This window comes from Rhinopithecus roxellana, chromosome 1 (assembly GCF_007565055.1).
Source record: "Rhinopithecus roxellana isolate Shanxi Qingling chromosome 1, ASM756505v1, whole genome shotgun sequence".
NCBI classification, from domain to species: Eukaryota; Metazoa; Chordata; class Mammalia; order Primates; family Cercopithecidae; genus Rhinopithecus; species Rhinopithecus roxellana.
The window spans coordinates 69,430,653-69,452,452 of NC_044549.1; the positions used below are offsets into that span (position 1 = coordinate 69,430,653).

Below are 21,800 nucleotides of genomic sequence, written 5' to 3' on the forward strand. Positions count from 1 at the left end.
GTGACTTGCCCTTAGGGATACAGCTTATAAATTGCAGGGCTAGGATCTAAACAGTGTTGGCCTGGTTTCAAAATTCATACCTTGGTCCCTGACTCATACCATTCTCATGAAGTCTCTTCCAAAACCTGGAGGCTGTTCTAGATCTGGCCTCCTAGGAGCAACTCTCACCATCATTAATTAATTGCTCCAACTGCTCCTCCAAGACCTACCTCTGTAAAGCTCCTCCTCGAAGGGCACAACCTCATCTCTCTTCCACTCCCAGGAAGACAGGCTGGAAACCTAATAGAGACTACCTAAGAAACCTGCATTCTATCTTTCCCTGACCATTCGATTTCTGTACTTCCACCAGAGGCCACCTTCTATCAGATTAACTCCATGCTATCTGCATGCTAACTCCATAGATAATCCGCATGAAAAGGGGGGAAGAGACCAAATCATGTTACAAAATTTGGGTAAGGGTCTAGACTCAACTTGCTTTGAAAGATCTTAAATCTTCCTATTCATTTGTAGACAGCAGTGGGCCTTTTTCTTCCTCTGCTCTGCACGACCTTCCAGCCCAAGTGCTAATATCATCTTTTCCTAAAGCCTTTTAAGACAAATTGTGACCATTTATGTCTACATGACACAGTTTCAGGATAACAAAGTATTAAGACACACAAAGACATCAAACATTTATCAGAAACTACGCGAGACGCCAAGAAATTTTATAGGGATCAAGAACATGATTACTGACATTGAATTTATCCTGTGGCTTTGAAGAATCCAAAAGATGATTCTCTAATAATGTATCCTTCCAAATTCTCCAGAAGTTCTAAGCTTAGACATCATGATGAAATGTCACCACGTTCCTTTGCCAGAAGTTGTTCAGTAGTGACGGGCTAATGATGCTTTCGCTTAAAGCCGATTCCCCCAATAAAGGGTGCCAAGGCTTCTTTGGAGCCCTGTTCCGGGCTGGCGACTTTGAAGTTGAGACGCAGGTTCACGTGCAGTTTCCGAAGACCCATTCCCTCCCCACTCTCCTCCCCTTTCTCTAAGACACCCTCCACATAAGACGGCGTTCTCAGTCAGTCCTCCACCGCCTATTTAAACACAACTTCCACACCTAACAAATCAGAAAGCTGTAATTTCAAAGTTTCAGAAACGTTTTCGGAAAGCCTCCTCAAATGGGAAGCGGCATCGCCATTGAGTTAAGCGTCCGAATCCTCCTTCCCGCGGCAAGGACACTGGCCCGGGCCAGCTCCGCCGAGGACACCCCCGGGCGCGCACACATAGCCCGAGGACGCGCCCTGTATTTTAAGACGCAGGGTCGGATTTCACCCGGAAACTTCGCTCTCACAACCCCAGGCCGAACTGTGTCTGATTCTCAGCTCCCGAGCCCGAGTTCTACCTTGCAAAAAGATGTGGCCCCATTGTGCCTAGCTGGCCTCCTAGCACGGACGCTTTTTTTCTTTTGGTCAGTCTTTTGCTAAGAAACGGCAATGCGCCTCGCCTCTCTACCCAGCCGCAGCCTGCTGTCCCCTAGACAAAAAGCGGCGGCCGGCTGTTCCCTGCAGCGGCGACCGCGGCGGCGCAGCGCGGCCCGGCCACCCGAGGCCCGCCGCGCTGCGCCTTTGTTGGGCGGTCTACAGATGGTGCCCAGCACGGGGCTGAGCCGAGGGCGGGGGCGGGGGAGGGAGGGGGAGGCCGGGAAGGGGGTCGGGCGGGAGGGGAGGAGACGGCGGAGCAGCCAATCCGCGCGCGGCCCATCAGCTGACCGCCTTTGCTTACACCAGGTGCACGCCGGCTGCGGGGAGCACAAAGCAGGGCGCACCGAAGGCGCAGGCAGCGAGCGGCGGAACTAGGCGAGGCCCGTGCGCCCGCGGCTGCAAGCGCCCGCCGGGCAGGGAGAGGGGCCAGCGGCGTCAGCGGGGCGGCGGCCACGGCGCGGCGGCATCCCTAGGCGCCTGGGGCGCCTTCCTCAGGACCTGGCAGCTCGCTGCCCCGCCCTCTGCACCCCACTTCTCCGACCCTCCTTCCCAATCCTGCTTCCCCTTGCCCTGGCCTCCAAGAGCCAATTGAGCCCAGTCCCGTGCAGCAGCTGTTGCTTGTGTCGCCGCCTTGTCTCCAGTCTTGGTGCTCTGCCGGGGGTCCCCCGAGGAGCCAGTGCGCGCTGCGGGCTGGGAAGGAGGCGCCGCTCAGCCGGTCCTCCTCCTCGTCTTTCTCCTCCTCCTGCTGCTGCTGCCGCGGGTGCCAGGTCCGTGCGCACCCCAACACCCCCACCGGCTGGGCCTCGGGGTAAGTGCCCTGGCCGGCCGCGCCGCGGCGGGAGGTGTGGGAGGCACCGTGGGGAAGTCGAGGCAAACTTGGTGGCGTGGGAGACTATGCAGGGTGTGGGAACCTCTGGGTAAGATCGCGGGCCTAAGGGGGACGAGGGGGCGCGGCTCATGGAGCTGGGGAAAATGACGAAGTCGGGAAACGGGAATATAGTGCCCCGTTTCCCTCTGTCCCCCTTACCAAAAAACAAAGGTGTGGGAGAGCGCTAGTTGGGAAGGCAGGCCAGATAGAAATAGGCAAAAGGCAGTGACTGGAGCCGAGCCCGATGGATTTCAGGGGCCGACCAGGGGAGGGTGGTGCCCGGGGACTGGGAGGGAGGAGGGCTGCCGGCATGTGAACTGGGGAAGGCAGCTGGGGCTGGAGAACAGCGCGGAAAGGGGGCCCAGGGAGTTGGAAAGAGGGCCAAGAGGAGGGAAGGGAAAGTGACGGGTTATGGGAAGAGAATAGAAAAAAGGTGTCTTTGCGGTGGCCTTGGTAAGGGAAAGGGGCAAGAGGCATAATTAACAAGGCATTGAAAGTATTGAAGTCAGAGCCTTGGGAAGAATCTACCCAACTCTCGGCGGTCCACGCAGGGACAGACCTCAGCCTGTGAGCCTTGAGCCCAGAAGGAGTGGCACCCTAAGGACGCTTGCCAGAGAGCCTAAAATGTTAGGGAAGCCTCATGCCCGCCAGGAACAGAGCCGGCGCTGAGTTCCTGGCTCGGCCGGGGTCAGAAGCGAGGAAAGTTTGCCAGCGAGTGTCCTTTGTGCTGCGTGGAGAGGGGTGTGGGCAGCCGCCGACTCGGCGCTTCCCCGCCTCCCGCGGCGCCCGCCTCTCGCCCAGGGAGTCCCTGCCTGGCAGTCTGGGGTTGGGGGGAAAAGTCCAGCAGCGGGAGGGCCGCTTGTCCCGGGACGGTTCCAGGGGAGCCCGCGCGGAAATGCGGACCAGGAAACGCGGCCCGGATGCCAGATCCAGGAGAAGGGACCTTGCTTGCGGTGTTCACCGCTGTAGCCCCAACGCCAATAACAGAGCCTGGCCGTGAGGGAATGACTGGCCGAGGTACAAATGGTTGTGAAGCACTTGAACCTCACAGGCAAAGGCTAAGAGTATAAATCCCATCCCACCGTAAGTATTTTCATTCCCAAACCTAAATTAGTAAAGGAAAAGTGGAATTCTAATTGGCTGAGGGAACAGGTACTGCCGACTTGAGCTTTTGCGTGGAGGATAAAAGACAACATGTTTTGTTTTGTTTTGCCATGACAGTCTAAATAATATTAGTGGAATAGGCTCATTATTTCATTTTTAAAAGCTAGGGCTGGAGGAGTGGAAAGTTCAGGAAGGCACTTTAATCAGTATAAATCTAGAGTAAAAGTGTTATTGGCTCCAGGGCCATATGTGTCCCGAAGTCTCTGATTTGCATGCAAATGTGAGCGGATCCTGGCAGATGTCTGGCCTCATCCATTCACATGAAGGAATTGGAAAAGACAAGGAGTCTTCAGTTAACAATAGACCTTAAGAAAATAGAATAAAGACGCAGTGTGAGTTTTCCTGTTTGGAAATTCCATGGCTTGCTGACACCTTTATTCAAGAGACAAATTCTTTAAGTGCTATTGTATTGAAAGCTCAAAGTGCTGCTTGCTCTTTACCTGGCTGTATATATTCGTGCAGTATTCAAGCTGGATATCCTGTGCTAGTTAGGAAAATGTTTGTGTGAAGCAGACAGTAACTTTAATCCACTTCCGGCGGCTTGAAATGATTTCTGAATTGACCCAACTTTTCGAGTTTTCTTTTAATAATTTGACTCTTGCTCAAATTTGGTACTCATCTTCAGAGCTATTCATTATAGTAGAAGATCGTTGTCGTTGACCGACATGAAGATCTCCTGAGAATGTCCACTGTCTGGTCAAAGTCATTTCCGTTCTTAAGGCACCAAACTTGTAGAACTGGAGGTGATGCAACTGTCCCATCCCTAGTTACCCTAATGGTTTTCAGGTCACAGAACAGTGAACGGGGAGGCAGTCGTGCAATAGACTGTGGAGCAAGGGCCTTTCTGCTGTGTCTAACATTAGCTGAGTGACCACACTGCACTGTTCACCTCTTGGCATTGTGCGACAGCTGAACAAAAGGCAGGCAGTGTGGGCCGCACGTGAGGCAGGCGATTTTATTAATACCTACGACTAACCAGCCCAAGTGGCCTCTTCTTTTGTCAACCTCAAACACTGTTGAAGGGAAAAAGAACCTATTCACGGAACAGCATTTGCCCCTGTATCCTATATATTCACTGAAAGGGACATTAAAATACAACACCCCCCACCCCCCACCAGAATAAAAAGACAACATTGTTTTGGAGGGCCCAGTGTTTGGGGGGAGGGGTGGACAACAGATGTTAGTCTGCTATTTTACATGTTCCCTTAAGTTATTTTTGCAGGTTCAGTGCCTTTTATACATAAGGCGATATTTTCCCAGGAGGGGAAAAATGAATTGAATCTATTTTCAGTAAGAAAATGTTATAGCCAAGTTTGCATTTTCTGTCTTAGAGCTATATAGAAGTCAGAAAGTAACAAATCATCATAATAAACTCTTAATTTGGCTCTTCACGCCTGGGATTCTGTCTTCCTGATAGAGTTGAAGGGTAACTTAAACTTGACATTTCTAGACTATAAACCATTTTGTTGTAAAGTTATCAAGGTATTTTTGAAACCTGGTAACTTAAAAACGACGCTCACATTTGTGAAACCTTATCTTTGGCAGTTAACCTGCCTGTGTAATCTTTATTCTGCAAGTCTAATGAAAGGAAAAATTAGAACTCATTCCTTGGTAAATAAAAGTAATAAAGTGTTTAATTATTAGAAAGGGATCATTCTGCTAAATAAAAGATCTCAAGACCAGATCCAACTGCAGACTGTGGTTCTAAAAAAAATAACCTCAGCTAGCTCTGGTTAATGTCTGAAATTCTGGGAAAGCAAGGAAAAACTCAACCACTGATCTCTCACTAGTTAGTCTGTGCTAAGGCCACCTTCTTGACCTAAACTGCTAGAGCCATTACCACATAGTCTAAAGCAGTGACACTCACGGGAATATACTAGGTACTAAAGAAAATCGGTCTTTACAGAGTTATATTGCTACTTCCCAAGCCAGTGGAATATAAATAATGATGATAAATAATCAGAATGGTGGGCTTTTTATACCACCATAAGTAGGCCATAAGTCATAAATAAAATATGGTAAATTATAGGATGCAGATGCCATTTTTACAAGACTTGCATAATGCTTACTTAAAATTTATTTTTAAGTTACAAAATAATAGTTCTCTGAATGATTCGTTTCAGCACTAATGTCAGGTTATTCAAATATTGTATTTAATTTTTAAAAATTATGCTGAACATCTATTTTGGGTTAAGCCAATCTGGAGATAAAGCAAATTCCATTTTAGAATCATATGTTCATTTAGAGTCGTATGTTTCTGGGAACAATGAAAGTATCTTTAACTCATGAATAGAGCTTTGATTAATATTTAATTCAGGATGAAATTATATAGATGAAGTCAGAAAAACATTTATTCTCTTGTTTTGGCTCAAAGTACAGAATAGAGATAAAAGTTAAACCCTATCTGTAAAATTCAATACTTTAGTGACCAAGGGATCCATTTGTTCTCAAGTCTTTTTAGGTGAAGTTTGCTTTTTAATTTCTTGTTTTAGCATATTAGCATTCACCTACTTTACAGATCTATTACAGAATGTAGCCTCCCAAGTTTTCAAATATAGATAAATGCATGATAAATGGTTTATTGACATTGCATTATAATCCATGATAAAATGATAAATGTTTCCAGACTTTATGGGCACCCTGTAGAACTGTTAAGCATATTATCCAATAATTAAAATACATACCATTTTATGTTACAGTTTTTTAAAAGAAACAATATGCAAGCTTTACTACTATTGTATTTTTTACTTTTTGAATGTTTTCAAAGCTCTAGGCAAATGTCGGGAGTTATTAACAATTTTATCACTTGATTGATTGGTTAGCAAGCTATTATCCAGTCATAGCTGGATGATCTTGGATCAGTTGCTTAACTCCATACCAGCCTTCAATTTTGTCATGTATAACATAATCAAGTTGGGAGAATAAGGCTGGAAGGACTAACTGCCATAATCAGCGAGATTACTAAAAGTTTTATGTAAGCCATACCTCCAGTACCACAATTAACATAAACATTTAACTTATATGGAACCATTTTATCTAATGAACTGAGATGCGAAGAAGCTAAGGGTGAACTTGAAATAATACATTCCCAAGGTCCTGTCCACTCTGACTTCAGAGTACCCTCTAAAGATGCTGCTGTATCAGCTTAAGACACTTAGTTTTAAAATCTGTGGAGTGAAAACTGCTTTTAGAGTGGCTTATTGCCTTCCATTTATACTCTTTATTGCTCAGAGGTTGGAGTGTTATTTGAAAGCTCTGATTAATATAAATGAGTTGTAATTTTCCAACCCAGGCTGTCCTAGCTCACATCTATTATACCACTGGCAGACATGTGGACTCCACAGCTGTCCCCTCATTTGTGTATGAAACAGACACACTGGTGGCATTTTTGGTTACCATAGTTACATTAACAATATACATATGACATGACATCCTTCTATGTGAGAGGTTTCTGTGGCAGATATTTTGTAGACCTGGGAGTAAAGGAAAACTATTTAAGTTTGGGGAACACATAAATTAGTCTGCCATTGTATTCTGGAGCCACCATTTCAATCCAGGGAAGAGAGCCATCCTACAGTAGTGTCCAGGATAGGGAAATCTTGGAAACAAAGATTTTCAAGGGAGGCATTTCCAGCAATGCCTAACCTCTTCAGGAGAATGTCCATTGAATATTCATTTCAAAATATTTGCTTTTCCTATTTATGACTGCCCTTTGTGAGATAATGTATTAGCCTAGTCATTTTCAATTTGTAGGGGCACAGTGGGCAGTACCAATATTAGCATCTATCTCAATAAGACCTAGGAAACAAAAAATGAGTTTGCACTGTTAAGCAGTGAGCCACAGAAAGAATCATCCTTTAGAAAAACTAAAAAAGCTTTAAAAGAAAGAAAGGTGGCTTAATTGGTTTCATGCCTATAATTTTCCCCTCTAGAAAAAAAATGTTAGCATGGCAATAAAGAATATCATTAACCTGCATTGTTATTTCATAATAGTGATAAGTCTTAATTTGCATCCATAATAATCAGTGTAATCAAGTACTGTACAGAGGATCAGGAAGGCGCAGGCTCAATTCCCAGCAGTGACACTAATGACTCAATGTCTGACCTTCTGGATGTCCTGCAATCCTCCTGGTGCTTCATGGTCCTATCAGAGTTGTGCATTAAAGGATCCAGGAACACTGGTAGATGATTTAAATATTACCAGTGCAAATAATTTGATTTCTGTCCCAAGAGCTAGAATTATATGGAGAGCTAATGGTCTGGGCACAGCCCCTACCTTTCTGCAAGGTGATGTTTCTGGCCCCTAATTCCATAGCTAAGAGATTTTATTGTTCTCTCCCTAGCATTGACAGTTGCTCACCACCTCACCTGGGCCCACCTGAGGGGAAAAATTTTACCAGGGGTACAGGAAGCCATTTACAATCATTAAACATTTGTTCACCCCACAAGTATATGTTGAGCACCTGCTGTATGCCAGGCATTACAGAAAGCAATACAACTAAAATAAGTTAGCTTGATTTTTCTGCAGCTTGTACATTGCAGCATTTTGTTTCCATTAACCTATGCATTCTTCTACAAGTATTTCTTGAGTGCTCTGCATGAAAAAGGCATTCTGCACAGAGGATTTCAACCAAGGGTGATTTTTGCCTCTGAGGGGACATTTGGCAATATTTGGAGACCTTTTTTTGTCAGCTGCTGTCACAAGTGAGGGTAGAAATGAGGGTGGTATACTGGCATCTAATGGGTAGAAGCCAGGGATGCTGCTCAACAAAATGCACAGCACAGGACAGCCCCACAATGAAGAATTATCTGGTCCAAATGTCATCAGTGCCAAGGATCCTGCCTCTGCCCTCAGTGAGCTTCAGTCTAGTCGGGGTTACAGAAAGGAGACTGACAAGTGCAGCATAGTGTGCTATGATGGTGAGAGTGCAGGCTACAGAAGTACAAAAGCAGCAGCCTTAATTCAGATGTCGGCTGCCAGCAGAGGCTTTATGAAACGTACTGGTTAATTCACAGAACGGGCTTTTACCTGCCACACAAGTGCTCAGCGGGAGACGATTTTCGATCTAGCCTCGTTGAACATAGTGGGTTGGATGGTTGCTTGAGAGAGGGTAGACTCCTTAAGTTTGTCGAGAACTTTAAACTGAAGATGGAGTTAATGCCTTGTAGGATTTGGTCAGAATTCAGTGTGTCTTGAGTAAACAGGAGAGGAGGCTGGAAACAGAAAGTCGATAGCAATAAACATAGGACAGCACATGCTGCATGAAGAGAAGATAGAGCTGAGTTGACAAAGCTGTCACTGCCTCATATTTTAGAGCTTTAAACTTTGCCAGATCCTTAAATATGTATCTCATTTGACCTGTAACATCCTGAGATACCACATGTGATTGTTCTTTCTCCTTTTCCCCAATAACTGAGAGATCAGAGTCATGGAAAGGTTCATTGTGACTGTGGACAAGTCACTCAACGAAGTTCATCTATAAAAGAAGAGGTCTTGTGAGGCTCCTCTTCCTAGCACAAGTTGAATTTGTCTGGGGTCACGCATCTAGGGGAAGACTGGAGGTGGGATGAGACATGAGACTCCTGCCTCTCTCAGACCTAGTGTCTTCCACTCAGATGGTAGCTGCTTCCTAAACTGTGGAGTCCTAACCGGTAACAAGATGACGGTGACTCAGCATGCTAGCTCTTGGGTTACCGAAAAAAGCAAGGACCTGCGACGCATCAGTTAAAAAGTATCATGCAGGGAAACTTCAACTGGGTTTCCCCTCCACCTAAGGATTAGTCACACCTCCTCCCTAATGGCTTATCTTAAGCTGACCTTAGCCACTTAAAAAATACTTGTGACAATCTGGGAAGGAAGGTTCATAGGAGAGTGCAGCTAGATTTAGAAAACAAGATAGAAAATGGGACAACCCAGAACATGTGGGACGAATGGACATTTTTTAATGATTTTTTGTTGATTTTTGTTTTTTCTTTGATAGGAACATTTTAACTTTCAGAGAATAATGACCAGTGTATACAGATATGCACACATATCACACATATAGAGCAGGGAAGACAGATTTCGTACAAGTTTATGTTTGTTTCTTGTTTGTTTAGTAAGACTTGCACATCAGAACGAGTTTTGGAGAGAACCTTCCCTCAAGGTCTTATTTCTGGTTTCTCTGGGTTGATGAGTGTAAGGTTTCCTATGAGAAGTAAGACTGAGAAGCCACATGACTACTCAAGGTTCTTTTCATTCTCTGTGGTTTCCAGGATCAGGAGTGAGAGTTAGGTAGGACTTCAGCCATATCCTGAGCATTTCCAGGACACATGTGGAATCTACATGAACTCTTCAGACCATCAGAGAACCATAAGGACAGTGCAGTAGCAATGACTGGCTTTCTCCAGGTTGTTATTCCAACTGATTGTGGTTCTGTGCAGTGAGGACTACATGTAAGGCCTAACCCCCAAAGGACCAGTTAGCTTTGCTGTGTTCTACAGGGACATAGCCAGCTTCCTCACATACTCAGAAACATCCTTTCTCACGTGAAGGCCATGTGAAAAACATAGGTCACTTCAAAGCCATCTGAAGGCAAAACACGAAATATGTGGGCAAATGCTGGTGGGATATTTTTCTCTTCATGCATTCATTCACACTGTCAAAATGGAGTCCCGGTGAACAAGTTCCCAAATGGCTTCACTACCAGGATTGATCTCTGGAGCGAGAGATTAGTTCTATGCAAATGAGATGCTTTAGTGACCACCATTTTTCCTAACGTAGCATATAGTAGTAGCAGTAGAATAATGATATCCTACACTGTGCCTTTCCAACGTGTTGGGACCCACCACCAACACCTTATGTGTTGTGATTAACTCCTTTAATCCTTGCAACAACTCTGTAATGTAGACACCCACTTTATAGCTCAGGAAACCAAGGCAGACTGCAACTATGTAACTTGCCCAAGGTCAGACAACTAGTGTGTATGTAATAAGTATTTGTCAAGTGGATGAGTGAATGAATGGATACACATCTGTTTTAGAGGAGAGTCCTTTATTTGAATTCTCAGTTTATGGCATTCCTGCTTCCCAGGCAGGGCATTTTCAAGAACTGCCTCTGTGACTTGTGAATGATAGGGGAAGAGCTGGTCAGTGGAGAAGCAGGGGTTGAACTTGGGTCTGTCTGACTTGACACCTGTACTGTTAAAAGTGCTTGGCTATGTTTCTTCCTCTTTAATTGCAGCGATAAAACGAGAACTGGACTACGTTAGCTCTCAGCCCATTCCACTCAAAAAATTACATGGTTCCATATTAAAGTCTATGTAAAATAAATCACCTTTTTTTTTTTTTTTACTACTTTTAATTTTGAAATCTAGTTTGGTATTTCTATTTAACCAATCATTGAATTATCTTTTAAAATTATTATTAACAACATATTTATAAACCCTCTTTAAATCATTTTAAATGGATGAGAATGCATACAGATTGCATTCTCCTAACCATTACCATCTCACTGCCTATTAAGTTATATCATCATTGTCTAAATTTAGAAGGTGTCTAAAAATTGAAAAGCATCTTTTGTTACACAGGGAAAAGACACGTAAAGTGATTAATTTTGAAAAAATTACTGCCGATATTTGCAGAAATAAGTAGGTTGCTGAATCTAATGAATAGTATTGAATGATTTTTTTTTTTTTTCTTTAAGATGGAGCCTTGTTTCTGTCGCCCAGGCTGGAGTGCAGTGGCGCGATCTTGTCTCACTGCAGCCTCTGCCTCCGGGGTTCAAGCAATTCTTGTGCCTCAGCCTCCTGAGTAGCTGGGATCACAGGTGCCTGCCACCATGCCCAGCTAATTTTTGTATTTTTAGTAGAGACAGGGTTTCACCATGTTAGCCAGACTGCTCTCAAACTCCTGACCTCAAGATATCCACCTGCCTCGGCCTCCCAAAGTGCCAGGATTACAGGTGTGAGCCACCACGCCTGACCATGAAGAGTACTGAATGATTTTTATGAGCTTCAAACTGCTAGCAGTATTAAAAACTACTACTTGCGATTCGCTTCTAAAGATTGTTTTGCTTTAAGGTGTCCTTCTGACAGGCAAGTGAAGCATCAGAGCAATGTGTCAGTCATTGCCATCGTGTTACAGGATGTGCAGCCTAAGGCAGGGGAAGGAGTGGGTAACAAGGCATGTCCTAGATTTGGGAAGAATTAGTTTCAGAACTGCTTCTCAGCTCTGTGATCTAGAGTGATTTCATGGAACCTCAGTATCTACATCTGCAAAATGGGATAATAATAGAGCCTGCCTTTTAGAATCGTTGGAATCATTCAGTGAGAACATGCATATAAAGTCCTTAGAACAGTTCCTGTTCCAAGGTACATACTTAGCATACAGTAGCAATGAGTAGAAGTATTTATGTTCACATCTGATATTTCTGCTGCTACAAGGTCTGCATTCTGAGGATGCTAATTCTGAGGCAAGGAGAGAGATTTTAAGGGACAAGAAGACTCAGACTAGATATTTTATGAAGTCAGTAGTTCACATGGCTGTCACCTTTCATGGTAGACCCCTAGATTGCTTTATATTTGTCCAGACATGAGAAATCTGGATTCTGCTGATGTGCCTTGAAAGAACTGGCAAACAGGTGAATACATTAGAGCCTTTTTTTGTTTGTTTCTAGATCCTCTTCTGTATCCCACTCTCTCTTTTCTGTCTGGAAATATTATAATGTCCCTAAATGGTAATTCATGGAATCACATTTTCCAAATAAAGAGAATGGGTTAGATTCAGAGTTATCATTCCACCAAGAAGAGCTGAACTTAAGACATTGTAACAAACCCAAAAGCTTCATCTCTCTGCATCCATTGTGATATTAAGGTTGTTGGGCCATGTAAAACTCTGAGAACAATGCTGAGCGTCTTGTAAATGGTCCATAGACAATGCAGCTACCATTGTTATTGTTAATTCTTAGTATCATCGTCATTATACAACATTACCTTATATCTTGACCAAACCACAAGGCTCCTGGTTAGGACCAGATTAGAACAGTGCAATTTAGCCACAAATCTTTCTGGAAGCAAGAAAAAGTCACCAGGCATGCTGGGCATGGTGGTGCACACCTGTAGTCCCAGTTACTTGGGAGGCTGAGGTGGGAGGATCACCTGAACCCAGGAGGTCCAGGCTGCAGTGATTCCTGATCACACCACTGCACTCTAGCCGGAGTGACAAAGCAAGACGTTGTCTCTTAAAAAAAAGAAAAGAAAGAAAAAAAAAGAGAGACAGTCACCAGGTAAGCCAAATCAGGTGTGACCCTTAGGGAGATCCCTGGTGAACCCACAGAGGCCGGTTGCTATGAGTTGGCCTCCCCAGTACCTCCCATGTTTCAGCTAGCTGATTTTCACTTGCACATGAAGGGAAGAGTTGAGGATACCATTAACTTGATTTTCTTTGAATTCTTTGTGAGATGGAAATAGTAATTATTTGTAGAGAACTTCATATTCATTGTCTTGTTTAATCCTCATCATCAGTGCTTCCCAATTGCTGTGACCACATTTACAGGTAATTGTAGATATCCATACTCTTAGCTCTGGGGGAAAGCCAGTACCGCACAGCTGGTCACCTGGCTACCCTTGCAAGCCAATAAATAGAGTTTTCTAAGTGTGCTGAGAGGAACACATACCAACTCTGGGAGTTATGTATTATCCCCATTTTAAAGATGTGGGAAAAAAACACCCGAGACAAGGATCTTCCCAGTATCTTACAGCTAGTAAGAAGTATGCGTAGGAACAATACTCTTAACTCTGGTTTTCCTCCAGACGGAGTTAGTCACACTGTCCTTGATTTCCCCACATCTCCTTGTCCTCACTCAAGTCTAGCATGTGTTATCTTTATTTACATCCTGTAATACCACCACCACCAAGCAGCTCCTTAAGGGAAAAGACTGTGACTGAGTCTTAGGTCCCTGGCACCTATGAAAGCATTTGGCATGTGGAAAATGTACTTAGCAAATATTCAGTCATTGAAAGAGGAAAGGAATTTCCGTATCATATGTCTATTTCATTTTGCCATATTGCTTCTTTAAAGTAATTTTTACAAAGTTATTTCATCTGTATTTTGGTAGAAAATGAGTAGTTCATAAACCTGTATTATACTCAGAGATATTACTATGTTACTGCTTTAGAGAGGTTATTATAGAAAGTTGAGCTCATTTGGGAATGCTTTTTGTGATATTATTGCCAAGGAAGTGTTATTAATCAAAAAGTATTCATTAAATGCATATCGAGTATCAAGTGCTATTAGAAAGGTAATATGAGGGTTGAAGAAAATGTACATGGTGTTATTTCTGTCCAGACGAGTTTCCAGACTCATTGGGGAGATAGAGTGAATAGAAGCAAATCAAAATAATTAAGTGATCATCTGTAGGAATTCTGCAACAAAGCAGAAAAACAGGAGCTCAGACCAGACGGGTTTGAATCTCAACTCTGTCACGTAATAGCTGTGCTCAGTATTGGTTAAAAGACTCAATTTATTGCCCCCAAACTCATCTGTAGAAAGGAGAAATAATGTCTACCCATAGGGCTGCTATGAGAATGTATGGGAAAGCACTTGGTACAGTTCTTAGAACATGACATTCACTGCAGTCATTTGGCGGATATCGACAGCCCCACTTGTGTGCAGATCTTCTTCTGTGAGCTGGGAGTACAGTGGTGAGCAAAACAGATGATGTGTGCTCCTTTCCCATGTGGAGCTTGCTGTCTGATGTGAGATAAAAGCAATAATCCAATCATCACACAAGTAAGTGTAAAATGATGGCTGTGTTAAGTCCAGTGAAGAAGTACATGAGGCCAGGAGAATGTAACATAAAGCCTTCGAAGAAAAGACCTTCCTAAAGAAGTGACGTTTATTTAAGCCAAAATCTGAAGGTCATGGGAGAGTTAGCCAGCCAAAGGGTATGGAGAGGGAAGAGCTTGGTAAGCCAGAGCCCAGAGGTGAGAAGGACTTTGGTATGCTTGATCAACAGGGAGAAGACCAGTGAGGCTTAGAATAGAATAAAAGGGGACCTTCTTTTCTGCCTACTTCCAAAGTGCACTTGGAGTTCAGAGAAGGCAGAACTTGTACAAAGTTCAGCAAAGGAAGAGACTGCATCCTATACCAAAGAGATATGTCACCATAACAGAAGGGTTGAATTGGTGGAGAGGGAAATTGTGTGAGCAATTCTATTGAGTCTTGGCCGGTTGGGTGGCATGCCAGTGTCTTACATGTGTGGACTGGCATATGCCAAGTCGGGCACACCAGGAAGAAAGTTTCTTCTCCATTTCTGTGTGGCTTTGAGCATGCTGATTAACTTCTCTGAATGGGAAGATATAATGCATGTGAACATGGCACATAGTGTCTAGTAAATTAGCTTACTTTGTTTTATTTTCTGCTCTTCATTGCCTTTTTCTTCCCTGTTCTACATTTTCCTTTCATTGTAGTGAACCTCTGATTAAGACACTTGCTAATTGACAACACATCACCTGTGTTGCCCACAGATGTAGATTTTTTATAGTAGTTTGGTGATAGCTGAAACATTTCTCTTGCTTGGCATGCAAATGCTTCATGCATGCACTATCATTCTCATTCATGAACTCATTGTGTAAAATGCACTTAGCCATATCTGGCTGCTGTTCGCATGAACAGAGGTGATTGCTGGTGTGTGTAAAATGCACTTAGCCACATCTGGCTGCTGTTCGCATGAACAAAGGTGACTGATGGTGAGTGGACAAGATCCTCCACAAGCTTTAGATGGCAATTTCATTGGAGCTGTAATGACCATAACACTTAGTTGTTATTGATTTGTCCTCAGTGGAGAGATGTACTTTTCTGCCTGATCTTAATTATGGGTGGTAATATTAGACCATTTCAACACTGAGTTAGCATTTTGCCCTTGTAACAATTTGTTTTAGTTCCATCTTTGTATTGACTTATAAGTAAATTTAGACACTATTACCAAATACTTATGAGAAAAAGATAGTGGGGGTAGAGTTGGTTATTTTTCAGCAAGATGCTGAGTTATCCTTTATTGCATGCTTTATGGCAGTAAATCTTGGACTCCCCTGCACCCTTTTATTCCTAACCTGCTTTTCTCTCTGTGTCTCTTGAGATCTTAAGTCTTCTACTTACTAGATTATGAGAAAAACTCCCAAATTTGTCTCCAACCATAGCGTCACTCCCAAACTCCAGTTCTATGTTTCCAAATGCCTGCTGCATATTTTCACCCTGAAAATCACAACATCACTGAAGCAGCAAGAGGAAGAAGTGGTTTCCGGGATGCAGAGTGAACTGTGGCTGTACAAGAGGAGAGAGAATGTTCCTTTTGTAGAGGAACGAAACCCCTGCCTATTAACGCAGCAGGGAGGGAACCAGGAGGAGAAGTACTCCAACCTGTCTTTTCCCACCCTCTTCTAATCATTCAAATGGAAACTCACCCCACTCCCAAAATGAGCTCCTGCCATTGCTGGCCCTTATCTTGTTTTGAGAACTGCTATTATCACATCACTCAGGCTCAACCTTGAAATTATTTTTAACTCTTCCCTCCCCTGTCTGCACATCTAGTCAACTGCAGTATCCAATAGATGCCTCTCTAGTTATAGTTCCCTAGTGTCTTTTAAATATGGCGCTGCTTCTTTGTTCCTGTGAACACCACCCCAATTCCAGCCCTTATCACCTCTCCTTTAGCTTATTGAAAGTACTTCTTAACCAGTTTCCCCCTATGTAGTGTGCCTCCTCTCCAGTCTAACATACAGCTGGTGGACTCATCTTTCAGAATTATAGAAGGGATCCCATGGTTCCCCTGTAAAGAGGCATTAAATGGTTCCCCCTGGCTGTAGTATGGTGCTGGATATTCTTGATGTCCCTCCAGTTCCACCCGGTACCCCTTTCCACTTTGCTTTGTACCCCAGGAATCAGATGTATATGGACTGTACCCATGAATGGGTCCCTTGCTTCTTGTTGGGTTCTGCATCCTGTGGTAGCTCACTCAGGGTTGCTTGCCCATCCTTTTTGAGTTGACTTTAACCTTGCCCATCCCTTATGCTATTGTTTGAATGTATGCATCCCTCTAAAATTTGTATATTGGAACTTAAACCCCAACATGATGGTATTAAGAGGTGGGGCCTTTTGGGAAGTGATGAAGTAATGAGGGCTCTGCCCTCATGAGTGGACTAATGCTCTTATAAAAGAGATTGAAGGGAGTTCTTTAGTCTCCTTTTGTCCTTCCATCTCCTCTGCCATGTGAGCATGTGAGGACACGGCTTCAGTTTTGTCTTTGCCCCCTTCTGCCATGTGAAGACACAGAAAGAAGGCAGCATCTTCAAAGTAGAGAGCAGGCCTCACCAGACACCACATCTCCTGGTACATTGATTTTGGACTTCCCAGCCTCCAGAACTGTGAGACAATAAATTTATATTCTTTATAAATTACCCAGTCTCAAGTATTTTATTGTAGTGACAGGAATGGAGTAAGACATCTTATAAATGTTCCCTTTTTAAAACCTTTCTTTATTCATTCCCTCTTTAATGTACCATCTGTTTTCTTCTGAGTCTCTGACAAGGATGAGAAATCAGAGAAAACTCCTTAGTGAAGCATAAAGGCCCTCCATATCTAGGAACCATCCTACCTTCCTATCTAGATTTCCATTGCTACTGTGGCATAACCAAAATCCCATTCAAAATGAACGCATTCCTATTTTGTCCCCTATTGGTGTCTGCTGCCTTGGCACCTTTACACTAGTGGCATGCCTGTAAATGTTTAACAACTGGCTTTCCAAAAAGGTAAGCCCTCCTTTTTATGACCAATTTTAAGCTACCAGTGTGATGTCTCTGAACTCAGATTTGGAAAGAAATGCTCACAACTGGCTCAGAATACCATCGCTTTGTGTACAACTCCCCCTCCATCTGGGATGCTCCACAGCTTTCCCCACCTCCCCTGCCACTGCCCTCAGTGCCTTACACAGAAGAGTTGCTCAATAAACTATTTAAATTCATTTCTATCACTCCTGTGGGCATTTGGAATGGCACAAAAACTACTTACTAGCCACATGTTGATGGTAATATTTGTGTACCCAGAATCTTTTGGTGAGTGCCAACATAGGTACTAGTTGGATTTTTGAGACTTGAAAACCCTGAAGTGAAAATAAACTAACTACTTGCTCACATTTTATGCTAAGTTGGTGAAGCATACTACTTAATGTTGCTTAATTCTCCAATAAAATAATTCGCATTTTCTGGTCTTGTTTTCAAATTATGTCTTCATTATCCTCAATTAAATGTAATTTGAAGTAATAATAAACCACCATTAAAATATATCTCCTCACTATTATAACCATTTGAATGTTCTATAGTTTAAATTATGTCCCCTTAAATAAAAACTCTACAGAAATTTTTAAGGTACATGTTCATCCTAGACATATAAGATTGCACTGCCATTTACTCTAAAATTTATTTTATTAAGAAATAACCCTTCCTTAGTCTTTCTAAGAGACAACTTTAATTTTGTTTCATTTAAAACATTTCTATATTGAAAGTTCAAAATCCAACTACAATTTCTATTAGAAAACTAGGAGGTAAACCAATAAAGATGATCTTATAATAGCATTGGATTATTTTATATTTTAATGGTTATGAAGGACAATGTGGATATTCAACTAAAATTTTTCTTTTTACTTTTAATAATAAACATATTAGTTGAAGAGAGATTGTAGAATGCACTATTATTTATAATGCATTTTAATGTTCTCAGCTGTTCCTTTGCACCATATGATTACACAGGCCTAAGCTGTGTAATTAAGGACCATCCACTAATGTGCACTGGTGGATTTACAGTGTCCAGGTCATCAATGATCTGAGCACTTTGAGTATCGGACGATTAGTTTCAAATGCATACTAAGATAGGGGAAGACACTGGCATCAAGGAAAAGCTATAATAAGAAACTCTTTCAAATTCAGGGACATAACTTTCACCTGATTTTAATTTACCAAACAATTAAAAAACCTGATTAACAGAAATCCTAATTAACTAGATCCCCTCCACCCTCAGTCTACTTTTAGAAGAAAAGGGAAGACTGGAAGAAAATAATTGAACCAGGGCTTTTGATTAAGAAAAAAATATTCCAATATGAGTTCATTATTAGGGCCTTGAAGAAAACTATGTCTTAATAAAAAATATATAACCACCCTTATTAAAGGCAAAAATATAGGTATTACAATTTGAAACTACAAAAGCTTTCTAGGAAACCTTCAGTCAACCAGAAAATTAAATTTGCAAATTCCCTGAGCCTAATGCTCTCGTTAACCAAGGTTTCACTCTACAAGTTAGTTTTCTTCTATGTGTCTAAAAGAAGGCCGCAATGTACACTTGGGGTCCAATAAGACAATTAAGGCAGGTGGTATCACAGAAAGGTTCTGTGCAACGAACTTGGCTTTAACCTCAGCTGGTTCACCTATAGCTGTGGGAATTGTGACATTACTTGAATTAGTCATGATTCGCCAGAGAAAGAGAATGAATAGGATGGGTGACTGATTGATTGATAGGATAGATAAGATATGATAGAGAGATTTATTACAGGAATTGGCCTACCTGATTGTGGAGACTGAGAAGCCCCACCACCTGCCATCTATAAGCTGGAAAACCGATGTTCTGTCCCAGTGTTGTAAGAATGTAGGTAAAGCACCTTCCACAGTTTCTGTTTTGTATTCTGTTCCCCACCCCTGTCTTTGGCCACTTACTTAAGAGACCCACTGTGGCCCCCAAGCCTTCAGAGGGAAGGTTTCAACAAGCAGGCATACCTCTACTTCATTTTCTTGCAGTGATTAAAAATGTCTAGTTCTTTAAGTCTTTATTAGAAATAGTCATAAAAATTAGTTTAGAAAAGGAATTTGGAACAAAGTTTATTTTAAGAGTTCAGGGACAGATGGCTTTACTTTGCTTCTTTAAAAAAAGATGGCATTCAATGTGGTTGGGTTCTATTAAGTCAAAGGACAAGTACTGTGTCATTCACCCAAGCACTGCTGTCTTTAACCTTGACTAGCAGGAACTTTTATGTTAAATATATGCACACTTCTGTATATCTGTCTTCAAATTTTAAAGGAACATTTTAATGTGGAAGGGATATGTTCTTGACATTTTCTCAGTCTAAAGTTTAAACAGCACTTCGTCTTCTAATTAGCAAATCCTAAGCAGTCAGGCTCTTTAGAGAAATATCAGTAGATCAGAGCTAAAGGCTCCCATCTTAAGGACATTGGATATTCGTTTTTTTTTTTTCTTAATAAAAATGTTGTTAAAATGTCAGATAATTAGTACAGATTACTACTGGTTTAAAAAATATAACAAAAGACAGTACAGAGCTCTAGATGAGCAGAGAAAAATGCAATAAATGTTCTGAAATGAATGTGAAAATGTTAGCCATTTCCTTGATGGGGAGAATTATCCTCTCCATTACAAACTAAACTTTAATTCAGTCTGGGAGCAAAAGCAAATCTGATATAGTCTAATGGAATTGCTTGACTTGATCAGCATCCAAAAATCTATGGCTCGGTATTAGCCGCCTACATATTGGCACTTTCAGTACCCACAGTGACAGGTCTATTTTTTCCACTGGTGTATGTGTAGTGTTGAATGTACAATCCGGAACCACTGTAGCAACCAGTTCCTTATGCAACATTTATTAACAGGGCATGGTGAAATCTGTCTGAAGTGAGGATACCCAGTGTTGTACTGTGAAATACTTAAACAGAAGTCGTGCAACTGGGCCTTCCAGGCATATTAAGCCTGCCAAAGTAAAGATTTAGCATTTAACATTTAATCATGCAGCTAATTACAAAGCAATTATTTCATATAGACATATTACAGGAAGAGAATTAAAATAATCTGTAAAAGACTAAAATTAATTGATTTCATGGTAGTTTTTAATAACTTCACTTGCTGGTACTAAAAAGGAACAATAAAAACAGCCCAGTTGTTGGTTGATGTTTTGTTCTGTGCCGGGCCTTCTGTCAGTTTCTCAATTCAATTATGTTAAATTGCCACTTTTGTGATTCCAGCTATGCAAATAGTCCATTTCTTAAAAAGAAAAACAAAACTTTCCTGATCTTACAAGTGATTTAAACAGAAAAAAATTTTTTCCCTCCTACTTTCTTTGCCTATGATAGAATCTTGGGTTTAAAAGGGCTGTGAAAGACTAAAGGCTCAAGATTCTTCAAACTGTATCTGGTGTGTGACTTTCAGAACATGAGAGGAAAATGATTTTGGCACAGAGCTAAGGTAGTTCATGAATAATAAGAAGTCTAGCCTGCTGGGTCCTAGAAGAAGTTACAAGGATCATGGAGCTTACCACAGCTTTTAAAGTTAAGGAACAGGTACCTCTGTCTCCCTGTCTGTAGGATATACAGGCAACAGTAGAAAGCAAACTCTTTTCATAATCAATTATTTGTAGTAAGAGTAAAACAGGGAGAGGTAGGGTGAGGAAAGTCAGGACCCTAACTATTTGATAAAATAAGCATTCATACAAAAATAATTTAGATGGTAGTTAATATACATATCAATTAACTACTTTACTTTTTTTTTTTTTTTTTGAGATAAGAGTCCCACTCTTTCACCCAGGCGGCTGGAGTGCAGTGGCGTGATCACAGCTCCCTTGCAGCCTTGAACTCCTGGCAACCCTCCTGCTTCGGCCTCCTAAGTAGCTAGGACTACAGGCACATGCCCCCATGCCTGGCTAATTTTTATATTTTTTGTAGGCATGGGATCTCACTATGTTGGTAGGCTGGTCTTGAACTCCTGGGCTCAAGCAGTCCTTCTGCCTCAGCTTCCCAAAGCACTGGGATTACAGGTGTGAGCCACTGTGCTCAGCCCAATGTTAACTACTTTAAAATCTTACACTTATTTGGTTTACTAGGGCTGCCATGGTAATGCACCACAAACTGGGTGGCTTAAAACAATAGAAATGTATTATTTCACAGTACTGTAAGCTAGAAGTCCAAGATGAAAGCATCAGGGTGTCGACAGGGCCATGCTCCCTCTGAAACCTGTAAGAGAGTAAGTCCTTGCCTCTTAGCTTCTGGGGCTTTGCTGGCAAACTTTGGCATTCCTTGGTTTACAGCTGTGGAACTCCAATCTCTGCCTTCATTGTCACATGGTGTTTTTGCTGTGTGTCTCTGTCTTCACATCATTTTCCCTCTTCTTTAAAGGACACTAGTCATATTGGATTAGGGGCCTAGCCTATAGCCTACTCCAATAGTGTACTCCTCATCTAAACGAATTGTATCTGCAATGAACCTATTTCCAAAAAA

The 21,800-nt window shown here is 42.2% G+C and overlaps 1 protein-coding gene across 3 annotated transcripts in view; it reads left to right on the plus strand.

Moving 5' to 3' along the window:
• The first annotated feature begins 1,767 nt into the window (after nucleotides 1-1,767).
• The window catches only part of LRRN1 (leucine rich repeat neuronal 1), a 48,053-nt gene continuing 28,020 nt past the window's right edge, over nucleotides 1,768-21,800 (plus strand). Inside the window, exons 1-2 of one of the 3 annotated variants that reach the window (XM_030921372.1) lie at nucleotides 1,791-2,274; nucleotides 3,136-3,417. The gene's annotated coding sequence lies outside the window, so the exon portion shown is untranslated. Of the gene's footprint in view, nucleotides 2,275-3,135; nucleotides 3,418-21,800 lie in introns of all 3 variants that reach the window. The other 2 variants (XM_030921402.1, XM_010365787.2) reach the window with 2 other exon arrangements.